The following is a 10066-nucleotide window of genomic DNA, read 5'->3' as shown; positions in this document are numbered from 1 at the left end:
TGGTAACGGCGCTCCATACAGTTATGCCGGCCATATGACTTCGGAGGTGTCTATGGACAACACTGGCTCTTCGGCTTAGAAACTGAGATGAGCATCAACCTTCAGAGTCAGACATGACTGGATTTAATGTTGGGGAAAAACCTTTACCTTTACCTTATATTGTTCTATTTAGAAAAATTTAGGAATTAAAAAAATAGGAAACTTGACATTTCTGGGTAGTGGCAACTCAATCTTGCGTTCTCAATGTTAGAAAATAATTTCTATCCATTGTTGTTCAACTTGACTCCTTTGTCAGTTCAATGTACTTTATTCAATTTAGGAAGCCAGCTCTTGGTATTTTTAGATTTTCCAATTAGACTATTAACGGTTCCCAATATTTAAAAAAGTATTTGCATCCTGATTCTGTAGCCATCTGGGCAGCTTGTCCATTTCAGAGAGTTCCATGAGTTTCGTTTTCCATTCTTCTTCTTGGCATTGTCTGTTGTCTTCAATATTTAGCAAATAATATCCTGGTTGCTGACACTATATACAGTAGAGTCTCACTTATCCAAGACTCGCTTATCCAAGGTTCTGGATTATCCAATGCATTTTTGTAGTCAATGTTTTTAATATATCGTGATATTTTGGTGCTAAATTTGTAAATACAGTAATTACAACATAACATTACTGCGTATTGAACTACCTTTTCTGTCAAATTTGTTGTATAACATGATATTTTGGTGCTTAATTTGTAAAATCATAACCTAATTTGATGTTTAATAGGCTTTTCCTTAATCCCTCCTTATTATCCAAGATACTCACTTATCCAAGGTTTTGCCGGCCCTTTTAGCTTGGATAAGTGAGACTCTACTGAATTGAACAATTCTCTTATATTCTTTTAAAACTTGTTTAGGTATGATAGAAAGGTTATGGGATCTAAAATAATTCTGATATTAAATACCTTTTCCATTATTTTGTGTATTTTTGCCCAATATTTTTTTTAGTTTGTGGGCATTAGCCACTGCATATGGTAAAAAGAAACAACCCTGCTTTACATTTCCAACAAATATTTTTTCTCTCAGGTTGGATTTTAGCTAGTTGTTCTGGCGTCATATACCAATGGCACATTATCTTATAAAGATTATCATGGAAGCCATAGTTGCGGGTGAATTTTATCCCCCTTTCTCACATGTATTCTCATGTACTCATTTCAATATTATGTCCAATGTTTTGTGCCCATTTAACCATGTGGTCTTTTACTTGATCTTCCTTGATCTTTTTAAGTCATACTTTGTAGATTCTAGCCACCGGTTTGTCTTCTCTTTGCAGTTGTAGATCTAATTCTGAATCTGCTCCTTGAATACCCACTTTTTGATCATCTTGCCATCTCTAATGGGTTTGAAAACATTGGAACCAGGAAATCAAGTGCCTCTCACTTTGGAGTTCCAATAAGGATTTTAATAGTTTCTTATTATTGCCTGTTTTCAGTGAGGCATCATCTTGAAAGGTTTTGAGTAGCAGGCAAATTTCAGTCTCTTAAACCACACTTATCCAGGAAAGGACTAAGGCTGTTTCATCAAATACATGCATGACTGTCTCCACAGTGGTGCCATTAGAAAAAGACTTGTGGCTGAATTCCAAACCCTGTTCAGCAGGGTGGTCCCAAAACACCGCAAATTTGTTTTACTTCACTTACTTGTCAGTGAAGTAATACACATTGCATCTTAAGGGTGGAGGTTGTCAAGCTATACATTCTAGTGACTGAGATTACCTAACTGCTCCATCATGTCCCTATAGTGAATTGAATACACTGGAATCCTGTTTATGGACATACATCCTGTATATAGTGGGCTCTCCATATTTGCTAGAGTTTGGTTCTAGGACACCCAGTGGATAACAAAATTTGTTGATGCTCAAGTTCCCTCATATACACTGCTATAGTAAAATAGTGTCCCTTATGTAAAACGGCAAACTCAAAATTTGCTTTTAAGATATTTGGGGGGAACGTTTTGGAGCAGTAATTGGTTGCATCCATGGATGATGGTTCAGATTCTTTCTGCTTTACTCTGATTTTGCATTATCTTAGCCATTGTATAGAATACAAGGAGAGCTTTCCTGCCTCAAGTGCAAATAGAACAAAGAGTTTTATCCCGAATCTAGGAAAGTAACATCTTTGAGCTTCAACTCCTGGATCGCCTGAGATATTTTGGGAATTGTACTCCAAAACTATAACACTGCCAAAGCAGTGATCTCATGAAGATGTTTTTCATCTTTGCCAAATTACATCCTGCTTTCTGCTTGTTATTGGGTTGCATGGAATAATCTGGAATAATTATTTGAATCCAGACTTCCATGTTGTAGAATGTAGGACCAATTAGACAGTTTCCAATTTTTCTTGTCCACTGATTCTGTGAGTGATCAATAGTGAGAGGTTACAGCACACCTGCCCGCCGTAGGGCCTTTGACTTCCTGGGTTGGTCACCTTTGGAGAGACAGTACTGGATCAAGTGAAGCATGTGGCTGATGGAGAATGGCAGGACTGCTGTTCCTGAAATTCCCTTCTAAGGAAGAATTGCTTCTAGCAAAAACTCTGGTTCAACAGGATGGCCAAAAGACAGACAGACAGACAGACAGACACAACAAACTGACATGACCAAGAGGGACAAGGGCAGGAAACTACATCAGAGCAAAAACAAAAGGGTCTTGTAGCTTTTTATTTATTGTATGTTCAGAACATCTAAAAACCAGTATTCTGTGACATAATATGTAATGTACTACCGTGTTTCCCTGAAAATAAGACAGTATCTTATATTTATTTTTGCTCCCAAAGATGCACTAGGTCTTATTTTCAGGGGATGTCTTATTTTTCCATGAATAAGAATTCACATTTATTGTTGAACAAAAATGAACATTTATTATATACTGTACAGTAGTTTTCATCACAAACCAGCATAACCAGACAAACTGTGAATCCTATCAAGAATTTCTTGTTACTACCATTATTTCCATGTACAATAATCTATGGTATGTACATTTATCAATCCTGCATGCTCTGATGTTCTGTTCGGCTGGCATGCTTCCAAACAAAAACTTTGCTAGGTCTTGCTTTCAGGGGAGGCCTTATATTTAGCAATACAGCAAAACCTCTACAACGTCTTATTTTCAGGGAAATGGGGTACCACACACACATTCACAGAAACAAAATAAATGGTACGTGGTGAAACCAAGACAGGACCAGCAAAAATGAGTAAAAGTACTACAACAGATACAATTGAAGGGAAATTGGAATATTTTATTGTAAGATTTAAATTGCTTGAGGGGGTAAAAAGGATTTTACACAGTGCTCAAAAGCCCATAAAGTAGGTACCACATATGTCTCTGGGGAAGGCATTTCTCAGACAAGGTGCTACCTCTAGAGTAGTCTTCTCTATTATCTTCACTCACTCTCCCCATGCATGCAGGGGAATGTTGGGAATTATAGCCCAGTGAAACTGGCAAACATCAAATTGGGGAGGACTGCTTTAGGGCATATATCACAGTATATCTTACTCTGTCTTCTAGCTAGCCATACAAATGGGCAGTGGTAGGATTTTTCTTCATTGGAAAATCCACTTCTTTGGTTCACATGCAGTGGGACTGTGGGCTCTTGCCCAGTAGGTGGCACTTCCTACCTCCAATTACAGTATGTACAAGGGAAACATAATTGTTCTCATTGTAGTTTGTTCAAATGGAAGATTCCAGAGTGGGTGCCATCTTCCTGCATGTCATGCAATGTGAGAGGGGAAAAATCCAATTAAACAAACTAAAAATAAGCAAAGGAATAATAGCATTTTAATTATGGGAAAAAGAGTGCAGCCGTGTCCTGTACCTTTTCAAAATTTATGCAAACATCATATAGAAAAGAAAGTAAAGGTGTGTGTGTGTGTGTGGGAGGGGGGGGGGGTTTCATAACTTTAAAAGAAAGCAATTAAAAACTCTTTATATATAACCTTTGAGAAAAATCAATCACTTATGCAAATAGATATCCATGCAATGTTGGCATTTAGATGTCCCATGCTCAAAACTTCAGAGGGATATTAGGTCCATTGACTAACAGAAAATTGGCATTTGCCTTTTAGTCATCAAAAGGGCATTTTGACTGGTCAGAAGTTAATTTCCCTGGAGATATAGGCAGATAATTTAAGACCTCATGCAGATCTGCAAAATTTAAAGATTCGGACTAAATCAACCATATGAATTTGACCGATGGAGGTACTGCATTTCTGAAACAGTACAGATTTTTTCCTGGTGGAAGGCACTTGGGGGTTATCCCAAGATATTGAGCCAAAACATGTCCAAATTTCAGGCCAATCTGTATCCCTGTTGTTGTATATTTCACGACTTAAAGACCATAGTGTGATGATATCCAGTCCAATGAAAGTGAGAAGGGGATTCTCTGCAACAGCTGTCCTACTGCTAGTCTCTTTACCAAGCAGCAAAAATTGGGAATAGAAGCACATGAGTGCAACATTAAATACTTAAATAGATTAATAGGGCAAATGGTAACAAAATCATGTTGGACTTCATTAGCTTTGTCAGGTTATGCCATTTTTATTCTAAAAGGCTAAGTGATTCTCCCATGGAACAGAATAACAGAGGACCTCACAACTTCGAAGGTACTGAAGAAAAAAAAACCTAAACTTTTCAGGATTAGAAAACAGAACTGGAATAGAATGGAATCTGTTGATCTCTCTCAGAGAATGCTCATATAACCATGTTCCATGCAATACTTGGAATAATTTAGAATAGCAATGCTTGAGTGCAAAATAATTATGACTCCTTAGATATATATGGATGTGTGTATTTATACTGCAGTTCAAGAGTTGAAGAAACGCAATGTATCTACAGCAGGGGTCAACTGTATGTAAGAAGGCAGTGGCTTCTCATCAGAGCTCTGTTGTGTATAAAGATGTCTGGACTATCTCTGACAAATGGATAATAGCCATGTTTTCCTGTTCTAAAACATTGATTGCATGGAAAGTCTGATTGATTGTTCTGGAGAATAAATTCTCATCCTTTATCGTGAGACGGAACATTGCAATTAGCTTTTTTCCTTACCATATGGTTTCATACACATTTGTTTGCCAAGTTCTCCTTTAGAGGGAACTTCACTTAATATGATGTTTTACCCTGCTTTTCAGTCCCAGAACAGACTTCATATAATCTCTCATCTAGGACCAAGATGCCTTTGCTGTAACAGTAACATGGCTTTATATGCATACTCATCCAGCATCTGGGCATTCCCTCTTGCAAGGCACTTAACAACAACCAAAATTTATGTAGATCCAGACTTCATTCTCTGTGTTGCAGTGTGTTAGGGATTCCTCTTCTTCAGAAGAGGAAGGGGAGCAGGAAAGTGTTCATGAATCTGAGGGTGAGTTGAAACCTGAGGAAGAGATTTTGCAAGTACCCACATTTCAGGAGAGGCAAAAGGAAAGAGAGCAGAGATGTCCTTCAGCTAGAATAGCTGCCAGAAATGCAGCTGAGTAATTAGGAATTGCCCTAGCAACTGTGAGGGGACTCAGGGCTATAAAGCAGGAGCAGGAGCAGCCAGCTCTTGCTGATAACAAACTGTCTCTTCACTCCCCTTGTGCCTGCTTCAAGTCTGCATCTGGGAAACTGCTCCTAAGGAGTTATTGCTGTTTCTTTGTCTGAAGTAAGACTGCTATTTGATTTGGAAATTTAACAGAGACTAAGAACTGTGCTTACCCTAAGACTTTCTTGATTCCTTTTGCATTATTCCACTGAGTGTGCTGTACTTTATGTTTTGCTGAAGTAAAGCAGTTTTCATTTACTTACCACAGTGTTTTAAGGCTGTTCTTGAAAGACAAAACAGGACACAGTGGTTGTAGGCTTCAAGTAGATTCTTTGTACTGTGGTATAGTAAGGCGACTCCAGCTAGACCACAGCCACCACCATATTTTTCAATGTTATTTCTGGCTTTTGTTCTTTGTTTTTGACAATTTTGGGATCAACAGAACTCTAGCAAGTGATCATTTCTCTGCCAATAAGATTTAGTGCAAAAAACCCTGCTTGTTAAATATCTATTGAAGAAGCAACAGAGCCTTGCCAGAAAAAGCTGGCAATTTTTCCCCATTGGTGGATGAAAGGATCAAAACAGTAGATGGATTACAATTGTGGACCATGTCTGGTGGTTTTCTGGTGTGGGAAGAGTGCTCACTTGTGGTGGTGTTTGTTCAATTATTAGGAAAATTCCAAAGAATATGTGGATTGGTTCCCATGGTTTTTTCTTTCTTTTAGAAAACAAAGTGACTTGTAAATAACAGTCACATCCCCATATTTATTTATTTTTATTTTATTTACAGTATTTATATTCCGCTCTTCTCAAACCGAAGGGGACTCAGGGCGGATCACATTACACATATAAGGCAAACATTCAATGCCATAACATAGTACAGAGACAGACGCAGGCTGGCCTCAAACTCATGACCTCTTGGTCAGAGTGATTTGTTGCAGCTGGCTGCTAAGCAGCCTGCGCCACAGCCCGGCAATATGCTTAATGAAATATGTTCATATTTCTCTTCTTTGAGTCAAACTTATTATCACACAATCAGATCTCAAAGCCCACTTTCTGCTTCTTTGCCTTTCCATTTCAACAGCTGTAATATGGTGGCCAGTTTTGAAGCACAGTTGAAGCACCTGACGGTTCCCAAGATTACTGTGGAAATGTTCCTATGGATTGTTCTGTTAGTAATATGTACATTTAGAGATTTTCTAAACAAAGTGTACTGTAAATACTAACAGTCACATACCAATGTGCTCCTTGAAATATGTTCATATTCCTCTGCTTTAAACCAAACTGATTATCACATGGGTTGTTGTGAGTCTTCCGGGCTGTATGGCCATGTTCTAGAAGTATTTTCTCCTGACATTTTGCCCACATCTATGGCAGGCATCCTCTTTTGCAGGGCAGCAGGGTGTCTCACAACCTGCAAGCTAATTGTTGCCTGGGATATTGGGCAGGGGACAACTGTGAAGCCTTCCAAATGTTGTTGAATTGCTATTCACAGTAGCCGTTGCCAGCAAAACCAAGTAGTGAAGAAGACATGACCTTCAACAACACCTCGTAAGTCACATAAGCCTCATCTCTAAGCGAGTGCAATGGTTCCAGCTAAAATCAGAAGGAACAGGGAAACCCAAGAATAGCAATGCTCATTCATTGTGGGGTTTACAATTATGTGGAGAGCATCAAAGGGAAATCCTAAACTCATGTGCATCTATGTAGGCCAGGAAGGGATTGTAAATAAAGGGACTAGGTGGATGGAGTGGAACCTGACTTGGCAAAAAGCCTCATAGACGCGTGACTCTTCCAACATGACATGTTATCTCTCCTTTTTTGGCAGCTCTCCCCATTGATTGCTCTTGATTTGGCATCCCTGTGCTCCTGATTATTGGGTCAATGTTCATTCAATTAACCCCATTCTGAGTCATTTTACTACCCATCCTGTTAATATATGGGAAAGAAGGTATGAACTGTACATAAGTAAAATGATTGATGCTTTGCAGTGGAATTTCATCTGATTTCTTCTTGCCTGAAAGATTGGAGAATCAAAAGACGCCCCTTTTATGTTCTTTTGAGGTCTTCCAGGAAGCAGTTGGGCTGGAAACATTGCCAAATTTTTGGCTCGTGTGCATGTGCGTGCACTTTGTATAAATCCAGACTATTTTCCCCATCATATTTAATCACAATTTGACAGGTTGGATCCATCTCTTTTCATTTCCCTCCATGTTCAGACATGTCTTATTGGGGAGGGGAATGCCTGACTGCATCCCATTACCTTGAAGCAAAATTGCAGGTGTCTAAGAAAGAAGAATGGGGTGAAATGGAGCAGGGAATGCAAGGAAGTAATTCTCTCATCATTAAGAGAAAAAATGAGGTTAATTCTCAAGTGGATCTGTGGATATGATTTCTTCATGTCACAGCATGACTACAAAAGACTGAATATACTGCTTCCAGAAATATTCTAGAGGGCACACAGCAGAGCTTATGAGAGTTATGTTTGGACTACAGCTCCCAGAATTCCCTCAGCCAACCACGGGAGATTCTGGAAGCCTGTAGCCTAGTGTTTCCCAAACCCTGATCTACCAGGTGTTTTGTACTTCAGGTCCTGGAATTCCTGATCATTGGCCAAGGCAGCTGAAACTTCTGGGAGTTGAAGTCCAAAACTTGGTGGACTAAAGCCTGGGAATCACTGCAGTGGTCCAAACAAATAAATAATAAATAAAAGGAGAACACTTTCAGGCTCTGTGTTGTACAAGAGACTGATTATGGGAATTTGCATCATCAGAGTGCCCACATAGTGCAATTATAGTAAGGTGTGAAAGTGATTGTTCCAATAATGGGATGTTTCCATTAGCTTAAGCAACGTGATTGCTACGAGACTACAGGCTGGAGTGATAAAGTCCCTAGTCATATAAAAATGCCACGAGTGGGAAAGTTGTCTTTAAGTAGGAGACCAAAGTTTGGGAACCACTGCCATAAAAATACCAAATCCTGTCCGATCTTAAAGCTAAATCAGTTCTGCTTAATACTTGGATGGGAGACCACCAATGGATCCCAAGTGCTGTAGACTATATTCCATAGGCAGAAGCTGGCAAACGTGCCTCTATGTTTCTGCAAACCCTATGAAATTCATGGGTTTCCACAAGTCAACAGACATCCTGAAGATACACATACACGTATTTGGGAACACTGTACACAAGAGGAAATGCTGCATCAAACCTACATTTTGAAATATGTGGCAAGGAAACAAAGGGGGAGAAAGAACTAAAAGTTAAAGTCTGTGTGAAACTGTAGGAAATATGAGTCCTCTTAAAGACCACCTACATGTGGAGAAAACTAGGAATGTATGTTCCCATCAAAGCATCTTGCAGAATTCTACACGCCAGATGTAAGGATTTGACCTGGGAAGCTCATGGTTGTATAATTCTTTACTCAGTTCCCTGCCTTTATAACCTCAGCCTCAGAAGTCTCTTAACACATTTGCTGTTCCAAACTCAACCCTGTAACTCTCTCTGAGCCCCATGTTTGGGAGAAAAGCAAGTATAAATCAGATCAGTAAACTAGCTACCAAGCTGGTAACTCTCAATTCTGTGTTCAAAGGCTGCTACAAACTTCAGTACATATTAAAGTAATTTTCTTTTGTCTGGGGGAACTGACTGCAATCTTATTAGATGTATCTTAGGAATTTGGAGTGAAGGAAAACTCTATTCCATGGTGCACCAAGATATTAGCATGCAATTAACAGCATTCACCCCTTTCTTATCTTCTATGGCCAATTCTCTTCATTCTCCCTTCAGTAATGCTGCCAGGGTAGGCTGGAGTAGCGAACAGATGAAGATAATCTAATATGTAGAGCTCATGATTTTTTAAATTTTTAATTTTGCTAATATGCCCATAATTCCCAGTCCAAGGGAATTTATTTTCATGCTTTGTAAATATTTGATAACAAAACTCAAATCTGAGCCACATGTTTTTAACTAAGTAATGTAGACATCTTGCATTTGGCATTCCATTTGCCAGCTTGCTTGTAATACAATAGTTCCTTTTAATATTAAGTTGTCAGAATAAAATTTGAGAACATAACCAGAGGACAATTTTATGCTTCAAAACATAAAATGGAAAACACAATGCAAGACAAAGCAAAGCAGTAGAAGACAACACCATTTCCCTTGAAAGTTGAGAACATTTATGTGTAAATATGATAACAGTGAAACAACTCAGACATTACATTTTTGGACAGCAATTCCTGGAATAATTCAGCCAGTAAAAATGCCGGCCATGCTGATTGGAAGCTTCTGGGATTACAGTCCAAAAACGTGACTTTTCTATGCTCTGACTCAGATAACAATTCTATGCTTCAAATTCAAATCCAGTCCAGTGCCTCTACAATTTTCAAGGAAATCTGCAAAAAAATATAATACATTGCAGGAGAACATTTTCTTTGAACACTAATATTTGGGGTGTATGTGTACTATATATATATATACAACATAACTCTCCTTTGGTATTCAAACACCTGCTCAA

This window comes from Anolis carolinensis, chromosome 5 (genome assembly GCF_035594765.1).
Source record: "Anolis carolinensis isolate JA03-04 chromosome 5, rAnoCar3.1.pri, whole genome shotgun sequence".
NCBI classification, from domain to species: Eukaryota; Metazoa; Chordata; class Lepidosauria; order Squamata; family Dactyloidae; genus Anolis; species Anolis carolinensis.
Note: the sequence above shows the minus strand (reverse complement) of the source record.